Source organism: Rhineura floridana, chromosome 4 (genome assembly GCF_030035675.1).
Source record: "Rhineura floridana isolate rRhiFlo1 chromosome 4, rRhiFlo1.hap2, whole genome shotgun sequence".
Classification (NCBI taxonomy): Eukaryota; Metazoa; Chordata; class Lepidosauria; order Squamata; family Rhineuridae; genus Rhineura; species Rhineura floridana.
The window spans coordinates 194991665-195009652 of NC_084483.1; the positions used below are offsets into that span (position 1 = coordinate 194991665).

Here is a 17988-nt window from a genome sequence, read left to right on the forward strand (position 1 = left end):
GTCCAGTGCAGGCTTGATCATATTTCTCTCCCATCCACCCACCATCCTAATATACAGGGACTGAACTGTCTTCTCTGATGAAACCAAGCAATTTTCTTAATCGGGGGTTGGGGGAGCGGATGATCAAAGCAATTTCAGGGATGGTGGTGGAGAAAATGTGCTCGTCTCTATCGCTATCTCCCTCTCTTGGGTTCTTCTTTGAAAGCTAAGACATTTCAGTGCTAATGTAAGCTGTGCAAAGGGTGTGCTGAGCAATGACGGAGTTCTTTCAGATGAAAACTAAAGAGATTAGAAATTGTTAATGCCTGTTCTGCTGAATTACTTTACACAGGAATTTCAGGGCATACACACACCATCTCAGACACGCATCTTCTGTATTTTATTAATGTATCTTATCTATGCAGTTTGCATCCCCTCCATCACTGAACTCACAAGGTAACCATATAGTCTCCCATCCAGCACTCAGCAGACCCAGACCTGCATAGCTAGCACATTTTGCTACAGCATGTACCAGCAGGCTGGGCACTAAGATCTTTCTATAGCTATATAGTTGTTTGTTGTTGTTGTTGTTAATCTGCTGCCTTTGTTCCAGAGCTGGGACTCAAGGCAGCTCACAAAAATTAAAATAAATTAAAAAATATATAAATAAAACATGCAGAAGTTAATTAAAATGTAATTAACTATACAATGAAAACAAATTTAAACATAGCAATTAAGAAAACCCTGCAATCCTGCAAGTAGACTCGGTTGAGCTCAATGGGATTTATTTCTGAGTAGACGTGTACAGGGTTACATTGTGAGACCCCTTGGGGTTTTTCATAACAACTGGAAAGGCAGGATATACATTTCAAAGCATAAAATGCCAATGAGTCTCCTTCTTACCGAACATATGCCAAGCACTCAAGGAAGTTATTGTGAACCATGTGAAATTGCCGTATACCAAGTCAGGCCATTGGTCATCTAGCAGCAGTGATTGACAGGGCGAGGCGGGCTGCCTGACCTTCCATCACTGATGTCACTGTGGTATACCAGGAGGGTGAGGAGGAGGGGCAAGACTGGCACAGTGCAAACATACTGGCAGGAGCACCGCATTGCTTCCGCTGGTGCACTTACACCACCATGTCCTCACCACCGCCACCACCTCACCCCTCCTGGTATACCTCAGCAACAGCAATGGCAACAGGTCAAGCAAACAGCACCAGCCCATCCTACCAAACAACTGCCATCTGGCTTGGTATTGTCCATGGTGGGTGGAAGCAGCTCCTCAAGGTCTTAGGCTGATATCTTTCATAGTTCCACTATCTGAGACCTTCTCAGTAGGAATGCCAGGATCTGATTTCATTTCATTTATTAGATTTATATCCTGCCCTTCTTCCTAAAGGAGCCCAGGATGGCAAACAAGAAGTGTTAAAACAATGAAATCATCTTAGAAACTATTCCAATACAGATGCAGGCTGGGGAAGATCTCTACTCAAACGAATTGTTGGAAGAGGAAGGTCTTCAATAGGCACTGAAAAGACAACAGAGGAAGTGTCTGTCTAATATTTAAGAAGAGGGAATTCCAAAGGGTATGTATCATAACACTGTGGGCCCGATTCCTATGATGTGTGGATTGGACCTCCCGATTAGAAGGTATCTGCCGGAGGCCTTCACCTGCAGAGTGCAGTGACTGGCTGGGTATATAAGGGATTAGACAATCTTTCAAGTATCCTGGTCCTAAGCTATATAGGGCTTTATACACCAAAACCAGCATCTTGAACTTAGCCTGGTAGTTACTGAATTAAACGTGAATTAAAGCTTATGCATGCTACAAATCCTTATGTACCATAAGAGGTCTCTCATTGTCAACAAATATGGAAAATAAAACAATGGCCCACAGACTGGAAGCACTCAATATACATCCCAATTCCAAAGAAAGGGGATCGCAGGGAATGCAGGAATTATTGAACTGTTGCCTTAATATCCCATGCAGGTAAAGTAATGCTCAAGATTCTACAACAAAGGCTCTTACCATATATGGAGTGAGAAATGCCAGATGTCCAAGCTGGATTTAGAAAGGGAAGAGGCACCAGAGATCATATCGCAAACATACGTTGGATAATGGAGCGGAGCAAGGAAATTCAGAAGAAAATCACCCTGTGCTTTTAGATTACAGCAAAGCCTTTGTTTGTGTAGATCATGAAAAACTATGGAATGCTTTAAAAGAACTGGGTGTGTCACAGCATCTGATTGTCCTGATGCGCAACCTATACTCTGGATAAGAGGCTACTGTAAGGACAGAATATGGAGAAACTGATGGGTTCCCCATCGGAAAGGGTGTGAGACAGGGGTGTATTTTGTCACCCTATTTATTTAATCCATCCAACTTTCCCATCCATACATAGAGATCGGGAATACTGTGGTCTGAATAATCCTGACTTTAGTGTTCAGTGATACAGCTTTGTATTTTAGGACCTTTTCTAGTTCTGTCATAGCTGCCCTCCCCAATCTTAGCCTTCTTCTGATTTCTTCCATTGTCTCCAGTGAAAAAAGCAGATAAGAGAAAAATCAACTCATTTGAAATGTGGTGTTGGAGGAGAGCTTTGCACATACCATGGACTGTGAAAAAGAACAGGTGCATAGGGAGGCCTTCCTACATCACCACCCTCCAGAGCCCTAAATGGGCCGAGCTGATGAGGCACGTTGGCCCATATCCTGCTTCCCAGGTCCTATAGCCCTGAGCTACAGGCTTCCAGAGCTGCCAGTCACCCACAAAGGTGCCTAAACAGTGTCACCTTAGCTGCCCTTTTCCTTTCCTCTTCCCGCACTTACCTGCCAAAGGGGCCAAATTAATATCTTAACAAGCCAACAGATCAGCTCAACCTATTAACCAAGTGCCAGTGCTAACCCCTACACTAATTCCAACAACCAGAGTATGAGTAGGCAAAAAAACCTGCCGGCAAAAAAGGCAGGCAAGCCAAAAAAATCCTACTTAGTGCCATAGCAGCTACATTAATCATGCTATTGAGGGGAGCACCAAAGATCTGAGCGGTGCGGGCTGAAAAACCAAGAGATTTGATATTTGAAAGCCACTGTTTGACAATATTTGATAGTAGACATGCACAGAATTTTGCATTTGATAGTCTGCTTTGGTACACAATAGCATTTGATAATTGGCTAAATTTGACAGTTGGCATACAGTGATATTTAGTATTTGACAGTATCCGATAGCTCACTAGCCGTGGAATTTAGCAGACGGCAGTACTGGATAGCTGACAAGTTATGAGATTTGATTGGCTGCTGCCAAAATCCAAACAGAGGATCATGTCCAATGTTAGTCATAGACTAGATCTATTGAAATAAATGGACATAACTAAAGTCCATTAATTTCAGTGGGTCTACTCTATTTACTCTGAGTAAATACAACCCAGCCATGCCAACAAACCCAGAAGCACTCCACTTTTAAATTTTGTGTTAAAGCACAACAAAAAGAAAACTAGGCTGCAATCCTAACCTCATTTACCTGGGAGCAGGGATGGAAGGATCTGTCAACTTCAGTTCTCTTAGTTTCTCTTTTTCAAACCTTAAATTCAGTTCTCTACATTTCCGCAATTTTTTTTAAAAAAGATCCTCATGAAAATTCTTCAGCATTTTAGTATAATAGACAGATTTTTGCATACAGACTAATGTACACATTTTTGCCATTTTTCCTAATAGAATGCATTTTTGTATGTGATTTTTCACTATACAGTAGGGCCCCGCTTACCGGCGTTCCGTTTTGTGGCGTTCCGCTGATGCAGCGGCTTTCAGTTAGGGGAAATTCTCCATTTTAAAGCCAATTTTGCGCTTTTGCAGCATTTTGCGACATTTTTGCGTGACGCAGCCCATTACAGTCAATGGGTTCCGCTTTATGGCGATTTCCACTTTACGGCGGGGGCCTGGTTCCTAACCTGCCGTATAAGCGGGGCCCTACTTTATTCATTTCATGCACACTTTCCTCTAAAATACGCATGTTTGTAAGCATTGCTTGGTTGGGGAACTGCACCACAAAATTTGGAGAAGTGTACATTTTGAAGAATAGCTGTGTTTCGGTTCTCATATTGTTTCAGAAAGGGCACATTTGACAGATTCGGATTTCAAATTTCTCTCCCCTCCCCACATGGGAGTAAATCCCACTGAATTCAATTGGGCTTACTTCTGAGTAGATGTAGCTGGGATTGCACTGTTAAATAGCAAAATTTGAAATGTTTAACACATTCCATATATCTGCAAATCCTTATTTCAACTCAAGATAATCATGTCAGGCCACTGATCAAATCCAAACACTTTTTCCTAAATGCAAACATGTTTTCATTGTAATTGGCCATCAAAAATAGACATAGAATTGCCATAAATACACTTTTTCATCAGTTCAGTGAATTGGGGGACGATACTGAGGACTTCAAGTATTTTCCTCCTCTCCACCTTAGCTGTGCAGTCACAACAAGTACCTCCATAATGAAGGCCTCATAGGAACAAAAACATCACCAGCTGTATCCACATTTCCAAAAGAAGGTGTTCTGCTGAAGCATTTCAACACAGTTTTTATTTTAATGCACACAGAGCTGATGGTTTTCTAAAGTGATATCTGAATGCTGTTTTCTTTGTCTGAATCCTCAGATGCTCTTGTGCATAATATGTTCAGACCTTTTTTGTTGTTATTGTTCTGTTCTCCAAACTCCTGGCATAGTTTATAAAAGAATTACCTGGAGAGACAAAATTGTTGCCTTGATTATATCACTGCTGGATACATTATTCTCTCTAACACAAACCTAGAGACTGGAAGTGGAAACAGAGATGACTTTATAGGTTCTGTGCAGACATAATTATGGTTAAGTATTATGTCTGGATACCTGAACCACAGCTGAGGATCAGCTACAAACCAGGATTTGAAATGGGGCTGCAAACCATAGTTTGAATAACCAGGACCATCATCAGAGGATGGCATTATTAGGCACCTGCTAAAACTCAAGCTCACTGCTGGCCCAAGACAATTTGCTGCCCGAGATGAAGGACAAGACTGCGCTTTTCCCAACTGTATGCACAGAAGCCAATTAGACCATCAGATGAAACTTAATTCAGAAATGGGTCAGGATCCTCAACCACAGCTGAGGACAGCATGCTAACGTCTGGGCTGCCGGGCAAGCCATGTGGTACACACTGCTCCATCTTCTAGTACTTTGCCACCATTTCCCATGCTCCAGCATTTCCCAGCTGAGGCATTTGCCTCTCCTTGTCTAATGGTAGATCCGGACTTGTCCGCGTCAGTTCAGGGAGCCCACCACTGGCTTCCAAAGGCTCTTCACCTGCAGCAAATGCTCTTCCTCCTCGCAGTCACTGCCTGTTCACCTGCCCTCTGCAAGCATGCAAGCAGCAACCAGTGTAAGGAGATGGGTCAGCACCTTCCACTTGCCTAGCCTTCTCCCTCTAGGCAGTCATACAGATTAGTACCAGAGGAAGAGGGCAAATGCATGGGCAGCAGTGGGAATGATGAAAAGGAGGGGCACACCCAGAGAAGGACAGCCCACTGAAGGTATCTAGCTCAAGGACATCTGCCAAACCTGGAGCTGGCAGTGCCATTAACCATGGTGGACCATGGTTATGTGTTGCATACAACGTCTCCCCGCCTTCCCAGTCTCTGTGCTTACAAAATGGCAGGCAGATCTTGCTGATGTATCCCTTGTTGTCTTAGCCTGGCTAGGTCTTAACCTGGATCGTAACCAGGGTTATAGCAACAAACCATGGTCAGTGCCAACTGTGTTTGCATTTTGGCTACACTGAGCCACAGCTGCAATGACATAAAGGTTCCCTTACATATATAGGTGGAAGCAGAGGTGGGTGTATTAGGAAGCTGCCAAGTAGCTTGGAAGTACGGCGCCACTTCACAGCTAAAAGGCATTTATGCAGAAATTCTATTTTTACGAAACTGGCATCTCTACATGAGGGCTGTATAGATGGCCACCACTATTTACAGGATTTCAGTGACATTTCTGAGCGACACAAAAAGCAGAAATTCTAGTGTGCGTAGAGTGGCAGAATGAAAGTGGTGTCCTTGTGTAAGTGTATGTGAAAAGGCCACCAACCAACTAGCATTGAGAGGAAAGAATTGTATTAATTTCTGTAGCTAAAGGACTTCTGCATAGGGCACTGTTCTTTAACAATGATGCCAGTACCAAAGGAGGAAAAAATGGCCGACATCCAACGTAGTCATACTTGGAACAAACCCACTGAAACCAGTGGATGTGCCCATTGATTTCAATGGGTTTGCTCTGAGCATGACTACGCTGAACATCACCCAACATCATTATGGTGTGTGTGTTTTTCCACATTCAGTCCAGAAGGTAAATGCCGGCTTATTCCACAATGCAGAACAAAAGGAAAGTTTATTAATGTGGCCACTGAGGTCCCTAGCAATTTTCAAGCAGTTCCCACAAAATAAAAACCACTGCAGCAGAGAAATCCCCACACTCGGCTGGAGCATCTCTCAACTCATGTGGGAGGGGGAGATGGGAAATTGATGAAAACTGATGAGAAAACTAAGTAAGCTCTTGGCACTTTGAATAACAATTAGGTGACAATGGCAGGGATGGTGGGTAGCCAATTTTCTATTTCTGACAGCTTTTTTCAAAGTATATGTGCCTGTGCTTACTTGGGACTTGACAAAAATTAAATTAGATGACACTGAGCAGCTTGTTTAAATATGCGCTAACTCACAGCAATCTCTGTGGATTTTCTTCTGGCAGATCACGACAGCATTAGTTGATCGGTAGAGTCATTCCATACCGCAATTACTCCCTAAACTGGATATGAACACATGAAGGATAAGGCTATCAATGGCTACTAGCCACAATTGTGATGTTCTGCCTCCACTTTTGGAGGCAATATCCCGCTGAATACCAGTTGCTGGAAATCACAGGTGAGGACAGTACTGCTGTGCTCAAGTCCTGCATCTGGGTTTCCCACAAGCATCTAGCCAGCCACTCTGAGAACAGGACCCTGAACAAAATGGGTCGTTGGCCTGATCCAGCAGCCTCTTCTTATGTTCATATGATGCAACCACCCGTACTCAGCTTGTTGATGAGTTTCAAATTTGTTTTTATTTTCACAGCCTTTTTATTGTATTTTTTAAGGGCCTTGTGACTGCACCAATATTGTGGAATACTTTTGCCCTGGATCAGCCTTTCTCTGATTGTTTTTCACCAGCTGCTGTAAAGAGGTGTGCCTTCAGCGTACAGCGAAAGCTGTACAATGAGGACGTTAGACACATCTCTGTGGGGAGGGGAGGAGGAAGGTAACTACAATTAAACAAAAATACACTAAACTAAAAAACTAAAATCTGAACTTAAAAAATCAAACAAAAGGCTCAACGAGCAGGAAGAGCTAAATATAGATTTCAGTCAAGAAAATCATATTAGGGGTCCAAGTAAAATTTACCACAAGTATTATTTATGACTATTCTCACCTGTCACAGGAGGCGTACAATTAATTTAATTTACAAAAATATCTGTATACTGCAATTGCATTTTAAAAAATCAAAGTGGTTTACAATTATAATAAAAAGACCACATAAAAATTACAACTGTTATAATACAACAAACACACACTATATATGTATGTATGTATTCATATATATATATATATATATATATATATATATATATATATATATAATTTATTTATTAGATTTATATCCCACCCATCCTCCCAGTAAGAGCCCATATGTATATGTATGTATGTATATGTATGTATACATACATATTTTCTGATTTTTGTGTTGCTGGAATGTAGCTCACAGTGCAAAGGTAAGAGTATATATGTATATGTAGGTAGGTAGGTATATATGTATACATACACACACACACACACACACACACACACACACACACACACTACTTGTGAATGAAATTTCTTTTAAACTGTTTTTAATGTTGTGATCTGCCCTGGGACTTACTGATGAAGAGTGGATAATACATTTAGTACTAATACTAATTAGGGTTACCAGCTCTCCGGCTTTCAGCCAGAGCCTCTGGCTTTCGGGGCTGATCTCTGGATATCTGGGCAAATCACCCCCCTGCCCCTGGATCACCAATTTTCTGGCATGGCCACCCAGCCGTGCATGCGTGTTCTGGTCTTCCAGCCACACATACACCGGGGACCCACGCTAGAGGCTCCTCCTGCTTCTGGTGTTGGCAAATGGAGGTGGAGGAGGCAACCTGCACTCTGACCTTCCCACACCCACAGTAAAGCCAGCCACCACAGGAGGAGGGGGTGCCCCATCTGCCTCCTGGCCCCACTCCCACCCTGCAGCTGGTTTCTCTCCTTCTCCCCCTCCTCGCCTTGTTCCTGCCTTTGCCCAGCACCCCTCCCCACCTTCCCCACTCACCTTCCTCTTCCTCTTGCTTCCTCTGCCCTCCACACCAGCCACTCCTCTTGGGCTCCAGTCCCAAGCCCTCAAGCCCCCCTTCTGGGTCACAGCCTCTGACCTTCCCTCCCCTCCCCCTGCCTAACTTTCTGCCGGCCTTGCGGCACTACGCATTGCTCCGCTTGGCTCCCGGGATGGGCCATCCTTCCCTCCCTCCCCCCATCCTTCATTTCATGCCTCCTCCCGCGGTATCTCCTCTGCCCTGCTTGCTTGCCCCAGCCAGCCATCCACTCCTTGAGCCTCTAAACTTCTCCCTCCCCTCAGTCCATCCGTCTGTCCATCCACCCGGTGCCCTGCCCTGCCCTCCTCTTCCTCCATCCCTCCTGTCTCCTCACCTTGCCACCCCCTCCTCTCCTCTCCACCCTCCTCCATCCTGCCCTTCCATTCACCTCTTTGCTTTTGCCCTCACTCTGCACATTCATCTGGTCTCTGGCTACGCTCACCCCTCTGGCCATGCCTCCGGCCACTCCCTTCTCCCTCTGGCTCTGGCTCATCCCTCCGTCCAGTCCTCTTTTCCCACCCCCATTCCCTCCTCCTCTTCTTCCACTGGGGCTTCTCTGGCTGTCCTCCTTTTTCTGCAAGACCATCCCCTCCCAGTTGCTTGGCTGCTGTTCCTCCCTCCCCCCCCCGCCCAACAAGAACCACCCTTCCCAGTCACTTGGAAACAAACAAACCAAGCAGCCCAAATACTCCTCCTCTGGTGTGTCATCCCAAAACCTCATGATTCTGTGAGCTGTGGAGGGCCAGGTGGCTGGAAGGGGAAGCCTTTCCCAGAATCCTCTTTGGAAGCTAGACCTTGGTTTCTTTGCTTTTGGAGAAATCCTGGGGCTCCCCCCCCTGCACTTTGAAGGATTTCTTTAAAGGATCAAATCAGGGGAACCCCAAACTTTTTCAGTGGAGTCCCTGGTTAGGGCTTGGGATTCTTTTGGAGAGAATACATACTCCCACCCCCACCCTGCCATAGGCAGGATCTTTAAAAGGCTGTTTTGATGTTCTCTATCCAGGAGATGGGCTGACCATGAAGGAAGAGCCTTTGACCGGCAGACTGTCAGCAGTGAGGTCTTGGATGCACAGCACTGGCATTCTAGATGCCAGCACTGCAGCTCAAAGGTAGGGCAAAAAAACAGCCTAGAGTGGAGAAGTCTTGCATTAAATCCACACACTTCCCGGAATTAACCAAAACTTCTTCTTCCAATAGCTTTTCTTTTCTTTTCTGCCTGTCTCTCTCTCTCCACACACCCCTCCCAATATCCCTACGTTTCCATCTCTTGAAGTTTGCGAAGAATTTACTGGGTTCTTGCACAGAAGTTGAGAGAAGGTGTTTTGGACAGGAAAGGCATTCCTTTTTTTGTTTGAATGGTATGCTCCAAGCAACTGTGGTTGATACTTAATGTATCATGCTTAATGACATCACTAGGGCCTGCCCCGTGACATCTCTTGGGATGCTTCTGACCTGACAACCCTAATACTAACAACAACAAAAGCTACACAAATTTTAACACAGATAACCAGCTGACTATTATGGAAAATATTTTTCCTAAAAATTGTCTGCATAAGACTGGGAGCAAAGAAAAGTTTTCAGCAAGCATTTGAAAGTTAATACAGAAGGTACCTGCTGACTCTCTATTGGAAGAGCATTCCACAGGGGTGGGCCAATCACACTGAGGGCTTGGTCTCATGTGGATGTCAAATGAGCCTCACCAGCTCGGGGGACAATCTGGGTACCCCATGCTTTCCATTCCTCCTCCTCGTCTTTCAAAGATGGAACAGCATATGTTGATTAGCATGTCAAACCATATCCCTACAATGATCATTTACCCATCGCCATGCTTCTCATGCAACTCAGTCCCATTCAACATTTTTAAGAGACAATGAATCAAATTAAACATGCCAAACACGAAAAGGCAGTTCTCATTTAAATGATATATGCCAGCACGATTATGCGGCTGGCAATTAAATGACAATCACATCAAGATTATTTAACGTTTTTGCAGTCACTGACATCTGTCTATAGGCTTTGTGGTTCTAATTTGAGAATTTGCTTGGAAGTGCACCAATTATTCTTTGCTATAAGTTTGTCCAGATCTTTCTTTCAGATCTGATCACTTAAACAGTGGCAGTGGTGCGCTCGGATAATTTTAGATCCAGGCCTCAAGGCCTTATCATTTGTCTTCAGCTGTTAATCTTTTCTCTTCTCCTCTACTCCCCCACCCCCTTCCATTACATGTTTTATAACTGCTACTACATTCCTGATGTGTTAGAGCAAAAACAAACAAAAAATAGCTTGCCAGAACCTGATGTTTAAAAAGAAATACTAATGAGCATGTACAGCCTTGCATTTTAAACACTTACCTAAATCAGAGCTGGAGAACTTCAAGCCTGGGGCCCCAAAAATGTGTTCCCTGCAAACCTCAGAGCTTTATCCCAGGCCACACCCCTTTCTCCTAGGCCACACACATCACTGACTCTGGCCTATGCCTTCAAGTGCCTTTAACTGTGACTATGCCTCTTGCTTACTTGCCTTAAAGGAGGATGGAGAGATATGCATGGAGCCAGCGTAGCCAGCAAGATACCTTCCATCATTCCTGACCATCGGTCATGCTGGCAGGGGCTGATGGGAGCTGGTCCAGTGATATCTGGAGGGCAGCACACTGGCATTGTGGAGGAACCTCTGAGTTTTGTGTTGCTGGAATGTAGCCCACCGTGCAAAGGTCAGAGTCACATGTGTTGCTCACCCATTTTTGCCTCTGGTCCCATCCAGCACTGGCATGTGGTCCCCCCTGCCTGAATGTTATCCATGAGGAAATGTGACCGTCAGGCTGGGGAAAAAAGTTCCCAATTCCAGACTTAAATCATAGCACCATTGTGACAATGGACTTTATTTGTTTGAATTAAAAATGTATTTTGCTTAATTGCCTTGTTTGGTTAAAGTAAAAAGTGCTAGGCCTGTTTGAAATTGTAGCACAGTATGACTTGCTTGTGTGCTAAAATGCTGACAGTTAATTTACTTGTGTGTGTGTTAGAAGAAATGCTAATTTGCTAACTTGCATTTTCATTGTTTGTTTAAAGCTGCGTTTGCAAAAATAAGGTCCCAGGCTTTTAGTTGCAATGTCCACCTGTACTGTAGAAAAGTATCAAATATTGTTGCAACATTCAAGGTGGAATAGTGTGAAAAACAAGTTCCATATATGGATATGGAAGCGAGGGGACGTTACCAGAAGAAGATGGGCAGGGATTAAAGTGATGGAATTATGATCATAATGATGCATGAATAATTAGTAAAACAAAGTTGATAAAAGACTTGGTTGTGCCTAGCTGAGTCAGAACTAGCTTGCTATTTCTCCATGTGCACGTGTTAGTAATAAATTTACTCCATCCTCCATTTTGTTTCATTCGTTCTTGAGCTCTATTGGGTGAGTATTTGGGGACGAACTCAAGCCACTAGACCTCAAAAAGCGGCTAGGGCGTATTGTTTGTAACACCATCATGTCTACAGGACTAAGACAGACTTTGCTTCTGCTGTCCTGATGCTAAACACATCTACTCGGGAATAAATGCCACTTTGTTGAAGAAAACAAAAATTGAATTTTGAAGTAAAAATAATCAAATGAGCATCTTGAACCATATACATATCTGACTATCCACTCCTGACTATAAAATGATGTAAAAAAATATTAAGGAAAGGATGTTGCAGCAACTGGTATCAGCTTTGGTGAGCCCTGTCCTTGCTGGCTGAGGTGCCGACACAGGACCTGTTTGCTGCTGCTTCCATCATCTGCTGCTTTCTGGATGGTCATTTAGGAGGCACCTGGGCTACAAAGCCCTGAATTTCAGCCCAAAGCTGCACTACTGAAAAGGATTCTTTGAAGATGCTTCTTTTCTTCTCCATCAAGGATTGTCAATACCTTGACACAGTCATTAACCAAAATGGAGAGAATAGTCAAGAAATCAGAAGAAGGCTAGGACTGGGGAGGGCAGCTATGAGAGAACTAGAAAAGATCCTCAAATGCAAATATGTGTCACTGAACACTAAGGTCAGGACCATTCAGACCATGGTAGTCCCGATCTCTATGTATGGATGTGAAAGTTGGACAGTGAAAAATGCGGGTAAAAGAAAAATCAACTCATTTGAAATGTGTTGTTGGAGGAGAGCTTTGTGGATACCATGGAGAGCGAAAAAGACAAATAAATGGGTGTTAGAACAAATTAAACCAGAACTGTCACTAGAAGCTAAAATGATAAAACTGAGGTTATCATACTTTGGACACATCATGAGAGGACATGATTCACTAGAAAAGGCAGTTACTTTTCTGAACTATAACTCCCATCAGCCCAATCCAGTGGCCATGCTGGCTGGGGCTGATGGGAGTTGTAGTTCAAAAAAGTAACTTTTCCAAGCTCTGGCTGGTAGCCTCCATGATAATAGGGAAGTTGCTTTTTTGCTTTTGCTGTCACCTTTGACCCTGCTTCTGCATTGGCTGCTGCTAGCTTTAAATGAAAAGCAAAAAGTCTGCTTCTGTGTTGGACTTGCTTTGTAATATGTTTTTAAACCTTGTTTAAAAAAAATATATGTTTTTAACGTTTTTTTAAAAGATTACTTCAAAGCTTTTTTAAAAAAAGTGTTTTTAAAGTTTTTTTGTTTTAATGTATTTAAAAGTCTGTTTTTATGATGTTTTGAAGTGTTTTAATGGTATTGTTTGCCTCCCTGGGCTCCTGCTGGGAGGAAGGGCGGGATATAATAAATAAATGGTAAATTTCTATTAAAGATTTTTTTTAAATCTGAGAACTTTTTTGAAAATCATTTTCTGATGGCAGTGTGACCTCCTCCCATAGGTGGGCTATACATTATTTTAATAAATACATGTGGTGATGTCCACAGATAACAAAATTGGCTATATCACTCCAAGGTGCAGTTACGGGGAGGAGTAGGGGGGAGGAATTGCATTTCTGAATGCTGTTCTACATTTAAAAAAAACTTCCTGCAACTAGAAGGTTAGCTCGGGGGGGGGGAGAGATGGCCTAGAACAGCCTTTCCCAACTAGGGGCCACCAGATGTTGTTGGACCACAACTCCCATCAGCCTCAGCCAGCATTGCCAATGGTCAGGAAAGATGGGAATTGTGGTCCAACAACATCTGGTGGCCCACTAGTTGGGAAAGGCTGGCCTAGAATCTTTATCCTGAACTGTTCCTTTTCAATTTGCAGGACATTCTGTAGTTGTACAACTGCTCTACCACCTCAACTCAAGATCCAGCTGTCTAACTCTGCGGCACAGGTGAATTTGGCCAGGGGCTGATGCAAAGGGGCATCAGGCTTTCTAAACTGGTTTTTGGGAGGACAGAGAAGGATTACAGCAGAACAGCTTTCCCCAGCCTGATGCCATTCAAAGGTTGTTGGCCTCCAGCTCCCATCAGCCTGAGCCACCATGGGACATTATGGGAGGTGCAATCTAAAACACCTGAAGGGCACCAGGTTGGGGGAGAGTCATAGTAGAAAGAGGAGTTCAGACATTCTGGAGTGCAGGTCAACTCTATCTTGCACAGGAGCTCCACCCAAAGTTTAATGAGCTTTGCAGCAGAAATGTAAAATGTTCTGGTAGATGTTAATTTACTGCTATCAGATCTATCCCAGTGACCATTATGCAAGGAAGGCCTTTCTTCCCCTCCCCACGCCACCCTCAAACATCTGTTCTTCTAGACTGAGTGATTGCTTTAATAAGCTATGGCAATAAATATTTTTACAGTTCTGGCTGTGCAGGAAGAAATATGACACTAACAAAAGCGGATGGAGGTCACACTTCAGTGACGGCTCAATGCCTCTCTGCACAACATGCATATAAATAGGAGATTTGCTTTGCGAGTGTGTGTTTTCCTCTTTCCTTTCCTTTAGCTAATGTCTACCTCCCTTGAACCGCCTAAACAAAGAGGATAGATCATCTTTCCTTTAGAGCCTTCACATTTATGACAATTCTTGTGGCACTGAGCATCTGTTGGCACCCTTTGCTGTGCAAGCACGGGAGCAAGTCACATCATTCCAGTTAATGAAATGCTTGCATTTTAAAGTTAATGGAGCATGTTATTTAAGCAGGCTCCTAATGGCAACTTTGGCAAATGCTTCCATTGAGTCTCGTGGTAGCTCAGTCCTAAGAATGTTACCTTCCACCCTAAGAAGAGTCGTATCGGATCAAATTAAAAGTCCATGATCCCACCAATTGGAGAAAAGATTATAGCTCAGCGGCAGAGCAGCTGCTTTACATACGGAAAGTTCCAGCTTCAGCCTCTGGGGTGTCTCCGGTTTAAAATTGTCAGGAAGCAGATACATATGAAAACAAGTGCATTTTAGTAGGAAATATGCTTGCAAAAACGTGTACGCTAGTCAAAACTGCGTACGAAAATGTGTTTATTTGGGGAAAGTTACACTCAAATGCTGACGAATTTAATTAAAAAAATAAAAATCACAAATTGCTGAAAGAATGTAGAGAACTGACGTTAAGATTGGAAAAAGTGAGAAACTGAAAGAACCAGATTCTTCTGTCTCTACTGTCAGATGCAGAACCTGTCAACCACTTGAACCCATCACTGTTTGCACCAGCTGCTTCCCCTGAAGCTTGGTCTTGAGAGGAAATGGTCTCTGCCCATTCGCTGCAGCTCCATAGTAGCCTTCTCAAAATGGCAGCCAGCACCAATCGCTCAGCGAGGAAAATGAAACTCACAGGGCCTTTATAACATAACATAAAATAAACAGACAAGGATCTTATAATTTCAGGGAACCCTAGTCAGAGGCAGCATGCTTCTGAAAACCAGTTGCTGGAAGCCTCAGGAGGGGAGAGTGTTCTTGCGCTCGGGTCCTGCTTGCGGGCTTCCCCCAGGCACCTGGTTGGCCACTGTGAGAACAGGATGCTGGACTAGATGGGACACTGGCCTGATCCAGCACGCTCTTCTTATGTTCTTATGTTCTTAACACAACATAAAATAAACAGACAAGGATCTTATAATTTCAGGGAACTTAAATCTTGAAAGGAAACCTAACCTGTTCTTAAGGGTTCAGGGCCTTACAGAAAGGAGACAACCAGGCATCATCCTAAATGCACTGAGGTACGTCTTCTCCCTTCCTTACTATATAGGCTAACTGCCTATAATGGTGGCTCCTACTTGCTTCGACTCTCTTAATAAGCATGAGCAGGAATATTCCCCCACTCCAGAATTCCAGTGGAGTGCATGTTCAGTAAACAGGTCACCTAGAGGAGCCTAAATTTAACATGTTTTGATAGAAAGATAGAAAGATTGATTGACTGACTGATTGATTGATTGATTTTTTGGGAGGAATGAGGTGTCAGTACTCATACTTTGATAAAAGTGCTGTGGGTATCAGCACCCAATGGTTGCCATGGACAGCCAAAAAAGAGGTGCCGATACTCTGTATGTTCCATCACAAAAAAAAGCCATATCCCTCTCCTTCAGCTCCAAGTTCTTTTTATTGACTTTTCATTTATTATTGTAAAACCACCCTGGATATTTTGAATTCAGGGGCAGCCCAGAAATACATTGAATAATTTTACATCCAATATTTAATGGAAGACAAAACACCAAAGGTGTCAACGAAAGTCGTTAAATCTCTGTCAGTAGCAGTGAGAACAAGATAACAACTTACTACCTGAAATTGCAAGGAACACTTGTGAGGATTATTGTAGTTTATGTAACTGCTATTGTCTTAGGGAGCAATCCAACTCACCCTCCCACCAGGCTGGGGTGAGTTGGATGGTGCAGATCTCTGGCAGCACAGGGAGGCTCCCTGCTGTGCTGGCTCTGCTGGCCTCTGCCAGTAGCAGACCTCCACCACGGCAGAGATGTGGCTCTGCCAGGAGCCTCCCGGTGTCACTGAGGGTCTGCTTGGGGCAGCCAGCCCAGCAGATGGAAGCCCATCAGAAGCCAGCAGAAGACCCGAAAATAGCATCCCAGAGGCATGGCAGGGGAGGAGCCACAGTGGGGACTTAAGCAAGATCCTCCTTGCATTCAGACCCCTCCCGAGTCCTGATTCCCTTTTGAAGTCCACTGGCCAAAAGGCCAGTGGAGGGGGGGGAATTCCATGCAGGGCTACAGGGAATGCTTACTCCGCAGGAGGCCTATTGGCCGGAGCAGTGCTTTCCAGCCAGCTCATAGGTGTAGCTCCAACAGAGCCAGCATTTACCTTTCTGGCAGCTTCTTCTCCACTGGCTCCTCTCTATCAGCTGCCTGGCAGTTGGATTGCTCCCTTATTCATTTGAATGTTTATCCTTTTACTGATATTGTAGTGTACTGTGTGAATTTACTGTTTTTATTTATTGTATCTTAAGTTTGCATTTTTATTGTATTTTATTTCTGGTCTATTGATTGGTTTAAATTTATTATTTATTTATTTATTTAGTTGCATTTCTAAACCGCCCTATAGCTAGCAGCTCCCAGGGCGGTGTACAACATGATAAAACCACAATATTTAAAATACAGCAAGTGTGTATTGCGCAAACAATATAAAACATTATATAAACAAAGTAAAAGAAAACTAGAAATAAAATAAATAAGATTAAAAAGCATAAAATACATTAAAATACATTAAAATGCCTGGGTGAAGAGGTGGGTTTTTACCTGGCACCGGAAAGATGACAGGGAAGGCGCCAGGCGTATCTCATCTGGGAGGGCATTCCATAATTCAGGGGCCACCACCGAAAAGGCCCTAGATCTTGTTACTGTTCTCCGGGCCTCTGTATGGGTTGGGACCCGGAGAAGGGCCTTAGACGTCGAGCGGAGTGAACGGGTAGGAACATAGCGAGAGAGGCGTTCCATCAGATATTGCGGTCCAGTGCCGTTAAGGGCTTTATAGGTAAAGACCAACACTTTGAATCTGGCCTGGAAACATATTGGAAGCCAGTGCAGTTGGGCCAGAATAGGTGTTATGTGGTCAAATTTCTTCGTCCCAGTAAGAACTCTGGCCGCAGCATTCTGCACTAGCTGAAGTTTCCGAATCATTTTCAAAGGTAACCCTACGTAGAGAGTGTTATAGTAATCCAATCTAGAGGTTACCAGAGCGTGAATAACTGAGGCTAGGTTCTCCCTGTCCAGATAGGGTCGTAGTTGGGCTACCAGCCGAAGCTGGTAAAACGCATTTCGTGCCACCGAGGCTACCTGAGCCTCAAGTGACAGAAGCGGATCTAATAAGATCCCCAAACTACGGACCTGTTCCTTTAGGGGGAGTGTAACCCCATCTAGGGCAGGTCTGACATCAACCATCTGAGCAGAGGGCCCCCCAACTAACAGCATCTCAGTCTTGTCAGGATTGAGTTTTAGTTTGTTCGCTCTCATCCAGTCCATTATCGCGGCCAGGCAGCGGTTCAGTACAGCAACAGCCCCACCTGAAAAAGGAGAAATAGAGCTGCGTATCATCAGCATATTGCTGGAAACGCACTCCATAACTCCTGATGACCTCACCCAGCAGCTTCATATAGATATTAAAAAGCATGGGGGACAGAACTGAGCCCTGCGGGACCCCATACTGGAGCACCCAGGGACTCGAGTA

General features: G+C 43.9%; 1 long non-coding RNA gene across 1 annotated transcript; it reads right to left on the bottom strand.

Moving 5' to 3' along the window:
- Positions 1-4388: 4388 nt before the first annotated feature.
- On the bottom strand, positions 4389-10883 carry LOC133384531 (uncharacterized). Its single transcript, XR_009762604.1, has 3 exons — positions 10793-10883; positions 6733-6818; positions 4389-4724 (listed from the first exon to the last, which is right to left on the bottom strand). It is a non-coding gene; the product is annotated as an uncharacterized LOC133384531 (long non-coding RNA).
- Positions 10884-17988: the final 7105 nt, after the last annotated feature.